Here is a 13,597-nt window from a genome sequence, read left to right as displayed (position 1 = left end):
ATGCTAATTTATTTGCTCACCACCAAAAAGGCTTGCTTGGTAAAAAGAAGTTTAAAAAGTTCAACTTGGCTTCGTGGAAAAAAAAAAAAACCTCCACTTTTAAGTGGCTAAAAGGATTGCGTTTCGGATTTTTTTTTTCTTTTTTGAAATATTAAGATCTCTAAAGCAACAATCTTTTTAAAGATGTTATGCACAAGGATTGGCATGACGTTTGAAATGGCTTCAAGAGTTCCTGTTACTCTTGACATGCTGGCAAACACTTCACAGATGTGCTTTCTCACTGCAGCCCCGTCAAGAGAGAATACAAAATCCGCGACTACAAACAAGTCCCCGCATGTCTTAATGCTAGGGCAAGAGTAGGCTGGAAGATGTCAGGGTGAGATGTCCTCTAATCCATCATTACTCCAGCCTAATTGTTGCTTCTCCACAAATGATGGGATGGATCTACCAGTTGAGCTCCACGTTGTTGGATGTTGGATAACAATTGTGGTTTCAGATAAAACAAACAAACAAACAAAATTAGAAATCTTTGCCATTTGGCATTTTGCAATTCTGAAGACGTCTTTCAGTATAAAATGTGGGAAAGGTTTAGAGATCGTTTGTGCTATAGCTTTTTATTTTTTTATTTTTTAAATTATTTTCAATTTTTTTCTAGCATTTATTCATCTTTGAGAGACAGAGTGTGAGTGGGGGAGGGGCAGAGAGAGAGAGAGAGAGAGGGAGGGAGACACAGAGTCTGAAGCCGGCTCCAGGCTCTGAGCTGTCAGCACAGAGCCCGACGCGGGGCTCGAACTCACGGACCGTGAGATCGTGACCTGAGCTGAAGTCAGACGCTACACCGACTAAGCCACCCAGGTGCCCCTATGCTATAACTTTTTAAAAATGGAGTCTTCTAGAGCTCTACAGGAGTTGCAAACTGATGTGTCCTATGCTGAATCAGTACTGATGAGGGACTTTATTTGGACAACCGCTTAATTTCATGTTAAGATTCAGATTTCAGCTTCAGCTCTAGCAACACTGGCATTTTCTCCAGCAACACCAACTGGAAATAGTAGCAGCTGCACATTTCGTAGGGACTGTTTAATTTTTTAAAGCGTTTTCTCCACTTTCAACCATGACACTGGGCTTCTTGGCTCATTTACCCATGGTCTTCAGGTGGCATTTATGTCTGTGACTCCTGTGGCGTAATATCACTCTGAAATACTAATGATGTTACTGCTGTGTCTGTATGAGGGAGTCTGAAAAATTTAAGTTCTGTTCTCAGGAGATACCCATTATGCGAAACTGATCCTTGTTCTTTAGCAGGACATTATGTTGATGCAGAAGTTGCTTGGGAAATCTACAAACCATTCTCTCAATGGATCTGAATCAGTGGCCTTAGTCATTGATGGTGGAGCTTCAGGGTGGTAAGGAGTTCTACTCTGGGCTCAGTGGGAGAACCATCTCTCGCCATGTGGGTGGCATATAATATGCAAACCCCCCAAAGAATGCCAGTTCCGGGAGGACGACTCCTTGTCAAATTCTGTGTACCTGGAAAAGTGTTTGGCATTCCCGCGAATATTCTGGAATGAACTAGATGGATTATTTATGGAACGTTCAAACTTAACTTGAACAGGAAATATTTTAAAAATGGCCATTATTATTATTACTGATCACTGAATGCCTTCTATGTGTTAGGTAGCTTACAAGCACCATTTGATTTATTTCTCACCGCAATTCCACAGGAGAGGTGTTGTTCACCTGTTACACATGGGAACACAGAATCAGATTTTTAATGTCTGGTCATATGCCTAGAAACACCAGTGGTAAAGGCAGAGGCGCGGGCAGCTGCAGGTGGCGCTCTGGCTCCTTAGAGCCAAGCCCGCTGGGCTTCCGCCTGGTACCTCGGTGAGGCCAGGGCCCCTAGATCTTGCCTGTCCTCCGGCATGGCGTGTTGGGGACAGGTTAGGCGACAGCACCCGCTCCTCTGAGGAGACACGAAGGTGGTTCCCCAGTGCTCAAATTTCTGGACCACCTTTGCTTTCTCCTCTCTGACGTTGGGCAGTCCTGTCCCCATTCTCTTTAGCCCCCCCAGAACTTCTCGCCCTAAATCTCCCCCACACGGGTGCTCCCCACCTTCATGAACCAGCTCTTCCCCCACTCCCCTCATTTTCTTCATCCTCTTCGCGCTCCTGGGATCACACTTTGAGGGCAGCCTTTGAAAAACGGAATAGTGGACCAGAGCGGGGTGGGGGTGGGGTGGGGTGGGGAGTTAAAAGTCCGGGGGCGTGCCAGGGAGGGAGATACGATGGCTTCCTCATCTGGCAATGAGGATGCTCTCACGATACCTAGAGCTGCTATCAAGAAGATGATCAAAGAGACTCTCCCCAAGTCTGGTGGCCAACGATGCCCGGGAGCTGGTGGGGAGCTACTGCACTGAATTCTTTCACCTCGTATCTTCTGAAGCCAATGAGATTTGCAACAAATCTGAAAAGAAGACCATCTTACCTGAGCACGTCATACAAGCACTAGAAAGTTTGGGCTCTGGCGCCTTATATCAGTCAAGTAAAAGAAGTCTTACAAGAATGCAAGACTGTAGCATTGAAAAGAAGAAAGACCAGCTCTTGTTTGGAAAACCTTGGCACTCCTGAAGAAGAGTTATTGAGACAGCAGGCAAGAATTATTTGCAAAAGCCAGACAGCAACAAGCAGCATTGGCCCAGCAGGAATGGCTTCAAGTCTGCTTGACTCCAAAATGTATGTTCTTTCTTGGGGTGCCAGGGTGGCTCAGTTGGGTGAGCATCTGACCCTTGATTGCAGCTCAGGTCATGGGATCGAGCCCCGGGTCAGGCTGAATATGGAGCCTGCTCAAGATTCTCTCTCTCTTTCCCTCTGCCTCTCCCCTGCTCACTTTCTCTCTCAAAACAAAACAAAATGTGTGTTCTTTCTGCTATTCTTTGTTTCCTTTTAAATAGAAGATCATATTTGGAAACATGAAGTGAAGTGATGATGGAAAGGTTCTGTCTAAAAGACACCAAAACATCTGACAAATTGCTGACATCCTCAATTTAGTCAATTGGCTTGGCTATTTATTCCACAAAATCAGCAGTTTGTGAGTTTACTGATCAGTTGTGGACCTTGTAGGGGAGCTGGGAGAATGGAGCACGCAAGAGTTAATCTGTGAAGTGGGATCAGAAAGGTTACAAGACTGCCCACATTGAATTGGTTATTCAGCCTTAGACCCTCTCCTCTCACCTGGCAAGTGGCTTTCCTGACCCCATCCTTTTTCATCCAGAGCCTAAAGGGTTGAATTTTCTCAGGGTGTCCCCTTTACCTCTGATTTGTCCCACTATGGCTTAAAAAGGTGGCCAAACTCCCAAAGCTTTTGGCCTTCCTTGCTTCATGTTGACCTGTCTACTTTATCTCAGATCTCCATCTTGGTACATCTACCTCTGGCCTGGTAATCTTGCTCCAACCTCTGATTTCTCCCCTAGCCTGGAAGTTTGGTGTTATATATTTTTGACCTTGAACAGTAGCCAGATCCAGTTAATCCAACGATAGGGGTGTAGCACACAAGACTCAAGGCAACTGACTTTAGTTGGACTGATCTGAACTGGTCAATGTAGCATGAGCCTTGGAAAGTTGTTTAACTTCTGTGGCTCATGATTACATTTTCCTCTCTTCTTCATAGAGTTGTGGGAACAGCTTTAATGGTGCTTATAAAGTTGTTAATTGAAAACGCTCATGGGGGCACCTGGGTGGCTCAATCAGTTAAATGTCCAACTTCAGCTCAGGTCATGATCTCATGGTTTGTGTGTTTGAGCCTCAAATCAGGCTCTGTGCTGACAGAGTGGAGCCTGCTTGGGATTTTTTGTCTCTCTCTCTGCCACTTGCACTTTCTCTTTCTCTCAAAATAAACTTTAAAAAAAATTACAAATTAAAAAAAAAGAAAATGTTCATGAATTCAAGGTAGTATGTTAGTAACATTTTAAACCAAGTTTCTATTAATTTATATCTAAAAATAATTACATAGGTATAATACAAAAACAGTTTTCACATACAAAAATCAAATAATTATGAAATCCAAAACAGAGAATCAAAACTGAAGCAATGTATAAAATGATAACCATTAAGGGAAAATAATGAACAACTTATTTGACTTTTTTAGATAAAATTTTCTTAGATAACATTTTTATCTGTATCTCTCACCATAGTTTTTTCATTAAAAAATATATAGTTTAGGTATAGTAAAATTCACCCTCTTTAGTAGAAAGTTCTATGAGTTATGTCAAATGCATAGTCACATAACTACCACCATATTAAAAATATACAATAGTTCCATCACACCAAAATATTTTCTGTGCCTCTTGGTAGTCAGATTCTACCCTCAACCCCAGTCCCTTATAATCAGTGACAGCCAATATACAATATTTGGATTCCCTAACCATTTGCAGATATCATCTGGCTCTTTCACACTGCCCTGTGGGAATTGGGGTTAGAGTATCAGCACAAGAAAATACTGATATTCTGGTGATTGCTATCACTATAAGTAATGAAATACTTTTCTATGATGCAAGAATCTTGCGCCCTCTGCCAGCATCCATGAAAACAGGGCAGGTTAACTTGTTTATTTGCAAGTATGGTAAAATTTGAGGCCATTTATATGATTCTCAACTAGCTTATTTATTCCTTTCCAATATATATGTCTTATTTTTTTTTCTTGCCTTGTTGCATTGGCTAAAAATTCTAGTATGATGTTGAAAGGAATTGTAGGAGGGACACCTTTGAATTGTTCCCAATCTCGAGGAAGGTGGGACATCCAGTTTCTCACTCTTAAGTATGACACAAGGTGTTGGTTTTGGTAGATGCCTTGTGTCAGTTTTAGATGTTCCCTTTTATTCCTTGTTTGCTCAGTTTTTGCTGAGGATTTTTTTCATCTTTGTTCAAGATGGATATTGGTTTGTACTTTTATTACAGCATCTTTTTTTGATTTTGGCATCAGAATAATACTGGCATAATTAAATAAATTGAGAATTGTTCCCACCTTTTCTATATACAAACTCTGGAAGAGTTTGTACAAAGTGGTGATTATTTCTTTCTCAAACATTTGGTAGAACTTACAATGAAGTCATCTGGGCCTGGAATTTTCTTTTCTGAAAGGCTTTAAATTAGAAATTCAACATCTTTAAAAGATACAGGACTAGTCAAGCTATTTATTTCTTCTTGAAGGATCTTTTTTTAGGATGCTTAAGATCACTGGTTGATAGTTCCAACATCTCTGTCATGTTTAAGCGTGATTCTGTTGATTGCTTTGTCTCTTAGAAGTGTGTGATTTTTATTTGCTGCTTTGTATGTCTTGCAATTGTTGATTGAAAGCTGTACATCTTATGTAGAACAGTACAGACTGAGGTTGATAATGGGCATGCCTTTTATTTTGCTAGGCCTTTAATGTGTGGGAAATCGTTCAAGACAGTAGGGGTGGGTTTGGGTTATTTTCCCGCTATGTTTACGGTCACTACCACAAGCTTCAACTTCTAGCATTACCTTGTGTTTAGGGTAAGGAGTGGTTTGCCAGAAGGCTTTTCTTAATATCTTCTTCACTCTCAGATTTAAGTCTTCCCATTATGCCCGTGCCTCACAAAGGGCTCTCTCCATACTTTTGAGGACTGGTTACCTGTTTCTTGAGTTTGCTAGCCTGGTGTTGGGAATGGACTGGAGGTGTGTTTTATTGTTCTGTTTCAGTCCCAGTCTTAGATAGGTGCTCCATTCTGTGTCTTAGAGGTGGGGTCTTCGCAGTGATTCTTCTCACCCAGAAGTTGGCAATCTCTATTGATCTGAGCCTAGATGTATTCCTCCCTGTCCCCAGAGGGTTTTGTCTGCTCCTTTTCTCACCTGCAATGTGTCTTCATCTGTACCTTGAGGGTAACAGGGTTTAATGCCCTTCCTCCAATGGGATAAGGCTTTTATTCTGTAGGAGACATATGAGAGGATATGGGAAGATCTTCATGCCTTCATCTCAGTGGATGCTCTTTCTTTCTCCAAGGATGTACCATAAGAGATGCTTCTTCAGATTTTCATCCTATGCCCAGTTTTTCAGGCACACTCAGAGAGGTCTGTGAGAGGGCCCTGTAGGGGGGGGTGTGAATTTCTCTATCTCTGTGGCTCTCGGCAGTTCTGTGCTTTCACTCTAAACTTTATACCATATACTCTCACACTTGACCTTTAAATGTTCGTTAACAATTTCAGCAAAATTTTTAATTTTCCCAAACTGGCAGAGCAGGAGGTGTCAGTATGGAAGTTGACATTTGCCACAACAAAGACTGAAAGGTTTGGTGCAAAGAGCCCAAGGACCAGGGCATCTACCTGAGACCGTTGGTCAGGTTGTATGGGTTTCTGGCCAGATGAACTGACTCTACCATTAGCCAAGTTGTGTTGAAGAAGTTGTTCAAGAATTGCACCAACTGGCCACCTCTGTCCCTCTCCTGGAGGATCTGTAAGGTGAAGCTGCCTGGCAAGGAAGACAAAACAGCTGTGGCTGTAGGGACTAGAACTGATGATGTGTGTGTCAGGAGGTGCCCAAACTGAAGGTGGACGTGCTGCAAGTGAGCAGCCATGCCCAGAGCTGCATCCTCAAAGCTGGGGGCGAGATCCTTGCCTTTGACCTGTTGGCCCCAGACTTCCCCAAGGACTGTGGCACCATCTTGCTCTCTAGTCCATGCTAGAGCTGAGAGGTATACAGGTATTTCAGCAAGGTCCCAGGAACCCTGCACAGCCACACCAAATCCTGCATGTAATTCAAGGGCCAGAAGTTGGAGTGGCCCAGAGGCTTCAGGGCGAGCCTTGGCCACTAAAATGAACCTCACATCCTGCCTTGTTATTGAAAAGATTTTGGATGCTAAAAAAACCCCCCAACTTTAGCCAAATTTTTCTTACCAGCTTGTATAACCTCTGGTGTTTGCTGCAGCTAAGTAGGTGCTCTTCCTGGAGGCATCTTTGTTTGCATTTCTTAAATTAACTATTTGCCCTCGGACCACAGCTCTGTGATAGATTCAATAAAAGTTGGATTTTTGTAAATTATCTACTCTTTTTTTTTATCGTAAGTATGACATGATGTCCTTTCCTGTTTCCTACATCCCATAGTGAAGCCAGAAACCCTATTTCTTGACCTATAAGAAAATTTATTTCTAGGTTTTCAAACCATCTATGAGTAAATCGTATTTTACAGACCAAATGTCAGTTAGGTCATTTTGGACCTCAAGTAAAGAAAATCCAATCCAAAATACATAAACCAAAAGTTTGTATTATCTCAATGGGAGAGGTTTAGTTAAGTCAAGTCAACAATTTTGTTAGGGTTCTAGGTTCTTTCTCTTTTCCACTGTGCTAGTTTCAGGACATTGTGTCCTTTAGAGTAACTTCCTCCAGTGTCCCAAGTGGGCTACCAAAGTTCTGGACATCACGTCACAGAGGTAAAAACAAGCAAGCCACATATAAAAATATAAATAGGGGCGCCTGGGTGGCGCAGTCGGTTAAGCGTCCGACTTCAGCCAGGTCACGATCTCGCGGTCCGTGAGTTCGAGCCCCACATCAGGCTCTGGGCTGATGGCTCAGAGCCTGGAGCCTGTTTCCGATTCTGTGTCTCCCTCTCTCTCTGCCCCTCCCCCGTTCATGCTCTGTCTCTCTCTGTCCCAAAAATAAATAAACGTTGAAAAAAAAAATTAAAAAAAAATATATAAATAAAATCAATGGCCAATTGATATCTTTTTTTAAAAGTAGTCTTCATGCCCAGCATGGAGCCCAATGCAAAGCTTGAACACACGACCCTGAGATGAAGACCTGAGCTGAGATCAAGAGTCAGACACTCAACTGACTGAGCCATCCAGTGCCCCTACATCATTATTTTTTAAGGGAAAGGAAAATATCGCACAAGGCTTCCTATCAAATTTGCCAAATGTCTTATTGGACACATGCCCATTGCTCAATTGTTGCTAGAATGGGAATGGAGCTACCTTATTTGATTTAACATCAAGATTTGCCTCTGGGCTAGAAAGGGAGCAAATTCCGCTGAAGCGCATGGCCACCTGATAGCCGAGAAAAATCAAGATTCTATGAGCAAAGAGGAATATGGGGGAATGGCTGTGACTAGTGGTTCATGACTGTTAGAGTTCATAAGGCATAAAGAGGACAAGCTTTGCAGTCAGGTTTATCTAGGTTCAAATCCTATATTTGTACCTTGGAAAGTACAAAGGGGATAATATTTTGTAAATACTAAATAGTTAACTATTTCTCTCTTTCTTTCATGAAATCATGTTCCTTGGCATTCATTTTGATCTTATAGCTCAGGAAGGGGCCATGGATAATGCCACCTCATGAAAGTAGAGCAGATGATTTTAAATATGGTAAATTCAGAATATAGTAGCTATATTATAGCTACAACAATATTATAAATTGTTATAATATATTTAGCTGATAGCTTTTTCTAATTAAAGGCTCTTTATTACGGCTGCACGTTCTACTTTGAGAGAAGATAGAGAAGTATTTTCTAGCTCAAATGCAGAGTGAGAGGCCTTTGGTTGATCTCCCCTTCTGTGATAACAAGGGACAGGGTCATATGGCCAAAATGGCAATTTAAGGCTTTTCCATTATGGAGGAGGGGCCTGTATTCTTTTTTTTTTTTTTTTTTTAATTAAAAAAATTTTTTTTAATGTTTTTTATTTATTTTTGAGAGAGAGACAGAGTATGAGCTGGTCAGGGGCAGAGAGAGAGGGAGACAGAATCCACAAAGCAGACTCCAGGCTCTGAGCTGTCAGCACAGAGCCTGACACGGGGCTCGAACCCATGAACCACGGGATCATGACCTGAGCTGAAGTTGGACACCCAACCATAGCTGTGAAGTATACAGGGCCAAAGAGGTACAATGGAAGAAAGAGAGAGCTTGAGGAAACAGTGTTTGTCTTTTTGTTCACAGCTATGGGACTCTGCAATGAAAAAGAAAAGAACTCTCGACAGGTAAAAAATAGTTTTGACAAGTTTAGAAAGACTGTTATTTACCTTTTACCATAACAGAAAGATAAGACACTGTTCAGGTTAAAGTGCAGTACATCTGGAAGAGAATCAAAAAACAAAATGAGCCTTTTTTTGTATATCCCTCATCAAAGAAGTTATTTTGCTTTGTTTTTTTAAAAAATTTATGCCTAGCCTTCTTAATCTCTCAGCATATTTATTTCCCTAAGGCCCTTGATCATATTAGTTCCTGGAGTAGTCTTTCCAAATTGAAAGTGTTATATCCACGCTGTAAGAATAGGATGGGCCTCCACCCATAATTTGATTTCAGTGTAAGAGACATCCCAAGAGCATATGAAAATACAGGGTTAGTTTCCCGAGAGCCTCTGGTCACAACATTTTCATCAACCTATCAACACATAATTTTGTTTTATGTGTGTGTCTGTTTAAAAACATCTTATTTAATATATATTGTTGATTCACTAACAATGAACGCACAGAAACATCACTATAACTCATGCTCTAACACATGCTCTGTCAGACTTCTTAAGTGTTGCCAAAAAACTTCACACAGATTGCTGTCTCACTTTTGTTTCATTTTTATTTTCTTAATTACCAGGGAAGGGGGAAATCTTTCTGTGTGGCTATTTGCCATTTGGTTTCCTTTTGCTGTGAGTTGCCTGTTCAGATCATTTACCCGCTTTTCTTTTTGATGGCCTCTTTCCCATTAATTTATAGATTTTGAAAATGTACATTTTGTATGCTAATATTTTCTTGAATGTATGTTCTACATTGTCTTCTAATAGTGTCTTTACATTTCATGTAGATGGCCTTTGTCATACAGAAAATTTTAATTGCTTGCATGAGGTAAATTTTGTGTTTTCTTTAAGAAATTCTTCTATACCATAAGGTCATAAAGATATTTCCTCTATATTGATACTCTCCACATTGTCTTCTCATAACTTTAAAGTTTTGCATTTCGCAGACCTTTAATCAACACAGAATTCATTTTTATATATAAGGTCTGTAGGGACTTGTTTTTAAACTATAAGGATATAGTCAGTTTTCTCTACCTCACTTACTAGATAGATCTTTCTTTCTCCACTATTTATTCTGTCACTGTCATGCACCGCCCCCCACCCCCACCCCCCCATCCCAGCCCTCCCTCCCAAGCACCGGAAGTACGTATACCAAGTTCTTTGTATGTGTATGTCTGGCTGGGGTCTTCTATCCTGTTCCATTAGTTCATCTAGTTATCCTCAAACTAATATCACATTGTTTATTTTATTAAAAAAAACATTTTTTTAATGTTTATTTGTTATCGACAGACAGAGAGACACAGAGAGGGAGCAGGAGAGGGGCAGAGAGAGGAGGAGACACAGAATCCGAAACAGGCTCCAGGCTCTGAGCCATCAGTACAGAGCCCGACGCGGGGCTCGAACTCACAAACTGCAAGATCATGACCTGAACCAAAGTCTGTCACCCAACCAAGTGAGCCACCCAGGTGCCCCTATATCACATTGGTTAAAGACCAAAAACTTCATAATCAATCTTGATACTTGGGAGGGCAAGATGCTCCCCTCTTTATTCTTATTTTTTGAAATTATCTTGATTGCTCTTGATCCTTTATTCTTCCATATGAATATTAGGATCAGTTTGTCAAATTCAGTCAAAAGCCCTGTTCAACTTTGAATTAGAGTGGCAATAAATTCATAGACTACTTTGAGAAAAATTGTCATTCTTACAACACTGAGTGTTTTCATCTGTTAACAGTTTTCTGTACATTTTCATGTCCTAAAACACTTTTTTTTTTTTTTTTTTTTTAAGTAGACTCCATGCCCAGCATGGAGTCCAACACGGGGCTTGAACTCACAACCCTTAAATCAAGGTCTGAGCTGAGATCAAGTGTTGAGCGCTCAATTTTCAATTTTATATGTAGAAAATCACATTATTGGTTAATACTGACCATACCGTTTTGCTCATTCTTTGAGTTCTTCTGTCTTTGTTTCTGTTTCTGGACTTCTATCCTGAATCTAAGCAGGAAAAGTGAGCATTTTTGCCTTCTCCCTGACTTTGAACGTAAAACTAATATAATGCTATGTGTCAATTATATCTCAACTAAAAAATAATGCTTCTAATGTTTCATGTTTATTTATTTATTTTTTTAATTTTTGTTAACGTTTATTTATTTTTGAGACAGAGAGAGACAGAGCATGAATGGGGGAGGGTCAGAGAGAGGGAAACACAGAATCGGAAACAGGCTCCAGGCTCTGAGCTGTCAGCACAGAGCCCGACACGGGGCTCGAACTCATGGACCGTGAGATCATGACCTGAGCCGAAGTCGGCTGCTTAACCGACTGAGCCACCCAGGCGCCCCATAATGTTTCATGTTTAGAATGACATTTGCTTTAGGTTGTTGGTGGTACCTACATCAGGTTAAGAAAATTTCTTTTTGTTCCAAATTTACTACATCTTTCTATCTTCCTTTTTTCTTCCTCCCTTCCTCTCTTTTCTCTTTCTCTTCCTCACTTCCTTTTGTAAAAGGTTAATAAATATTAAATTTTACTAAAAGTTTGTGCATCTATGTTTACAACTATGTTTAACATATAATTTTTCTCCTAGTATATTGTCCTCGTGGAAGTTTATTTTTATTTATTTGTGTGTACTTTATGGAATTTTCTTTTACATAAATCTTTTTTTTAAAGGTTTATTCGTTTTTGAGAGAGGGAGAGAGAGACAGAGTGCTAGCAGGGGAGGAGCAGAGAGAGGGGGACACAGAATCCGAAGCAGGCTCCAGGCTCTGAGCTGTCAGCAGAGAGCCTGATGCGGGGATTGAACCCATGAATCATGAGATCATGACCTAAGCCAAAGTCAGGTGCTTAACCGACTGAGTCACCCAGGCAACCCGCCTTGTGGAATTTTAATAGCAATGTTTCGCTAGCTTCATAAAAGAAACTGGGGGACTACTCCTGTTTTTTAGTCTCAAGAACTCTTGTGTAATGTAGGAATTATATGTTCTTTGAAGGCTGGGTGGTATCCGATCTAATACCTTTTTTATATATTAGGTCAAATGTGCATCTAATAACTCTAATATTAATAATCATTAAATTACTATTTGTAATTATATTAATAAGTCATGTTAATATAAAATAATATTTAATTCAATTATTAAATTAATACATTAATAATATAACTTAATATATAAATTAAGTTAATACATTTCATATGTTACATGAATATAATTTAATATTTAATATTTTCTTCTTACCTCACAGTTGAGGCAGCAGCTGTATTCCAGCTACTCCAATAATACCCTGGTTTTCTTTTTTGGAACCTTTTGAGCGTATCCTCTTTCTCTGGGAATTGAAAAAACTCCCGGGTGATCTGACTGTGTTGAGAAACACAGGCCTAGCCTTCTGACGGATTCTCAGAGGAACTTTCTCCTTGGCTTCTCCTGTCTCTCCAATGCTCACTGAGGTGACCTGCAAATTGCCTGACTGTGGTGTTAGGATCTTATTTCAAACACTGAGAGGAATGAGGCTGTATGTGAAAACAAGCTTTTATACCTCTCCAGTTGACTCCAACCCATTCCTAGAGTGGTCTCTTAAAAAACCTTATGCATATCTCAAATTCAAGGGAAGTTAGTTCTGGTTTTAATAAAGCACTGTCAAGCAATATTATGAGGCATTAATCCATTCTAAAATAAGAAAGTGGAGGAGATATCACAAGATCAGTCATATACCATTTGAGGGCTCCTTGCAGATGTTTAGGCCACCATAGGCTTTCAATAGAACAGGACACATGGTCAAGGCCAGTTCTTCCCTTCCCTTTGTGAGATCTGGAACGAACCATGACATCTCTGACCTTCTTAGCTGCCCTTTCTTCCAGCTGGGGACCTGAGTACTCCTTTTATGTTCTAGATATGAAGCCAACCTGGACAGCACAACCTCAAAATCCCAACACTGGGTCTTCTTTCTATCGATTTGGCCATTGAAAAGGAAAGGCCATTGAAAAGGAAAGGCACTTGATCCTTCGTTTTCATTTCTGAGCTTTATTTTCCCTTCACTTTCACCTTCATTCCCTGAAATCAGTATTGCCTAGAAATTCTTCCTACCACAATTATGTTGCTTTCCCAGAAACTCTGGAGCCTTCCCAGCCCACACCCAGGCCCCTGCATGCCACCATTCTTACTCACAGCTCCTGCGGGTTTTTCCAAGACAGAGAAGATTCAAAACACACTCTTTGAGGCAAAATGGCCCCAGGAGGAGATTCACGCTAACATAACAGAGTCTGACAAGGAGTGTAGCTTATTCCGACCCCTCTCCCATATCAGGATACATATTTGAGAAGAATTGCCAAGTATTAAATAAAAAAAAAAGCACACAACTTCATTCTTGTGGTTTTCGTACCCCATTTCAGACAGGCTTGGACAAATTCTACTAATTCTATTGTAAGTGATGGCTCTGAAAACATTTCCAACAACTTGAAGGAGAAAAGAGACAAGCAGGGAGGAAGGGTGGGTAAGATAAGCCTGATCGGCTCCAGAGGGGCCACCCAATCTGCTGTGGGGAGCTGCTGCCACTCACCTTTCAAACTTTTTGAAAATTTGCTCCTATGGA

The 13,597-nt window shown here is 40.7% G+C and overlaps 2 pseudogenes; both read left to right on the top strand.

Moving 5' to 3' along the window:
* The first annotated feature begins 2,287 nt into the window (after positions 1-2,287).
* LOC125170651 (protein Dr1-like) lies at positions 2,288-3,199 on the top strand (annotated as a pseudogene).
* Positions 3,200-6,269: 3,070 nt separating this feature from the next.
* Positions 6,270-6,829, top strand: LOC125171070 (ribosomal protein L18-like; annotated as a pseudogene).
* The last annotated feature ends 6,768 nt before the right edge of the window (positions 6,830-13,597 follow it).

This window comes from Prionailurus viverrinus, chromosome B4 (genome assembly GCF_022837055.1).
Source record: "Prionailurus viverrinus isolate Anna chromosome B4, UM_Priviv_1.0, whole genome shotgun sequence".
Lineage (NCBI taxonomy): Eukaryota > Metazoa > Chordata > Mammalia > Carnivora > Felidae > Prionailurus > Prionailurus viverrinus.
The sequence above is the reverse complement of the archived record's forward strand: the minus strand, read 5'-3'. Positions and strand labels throughout refer to the sequence as shown.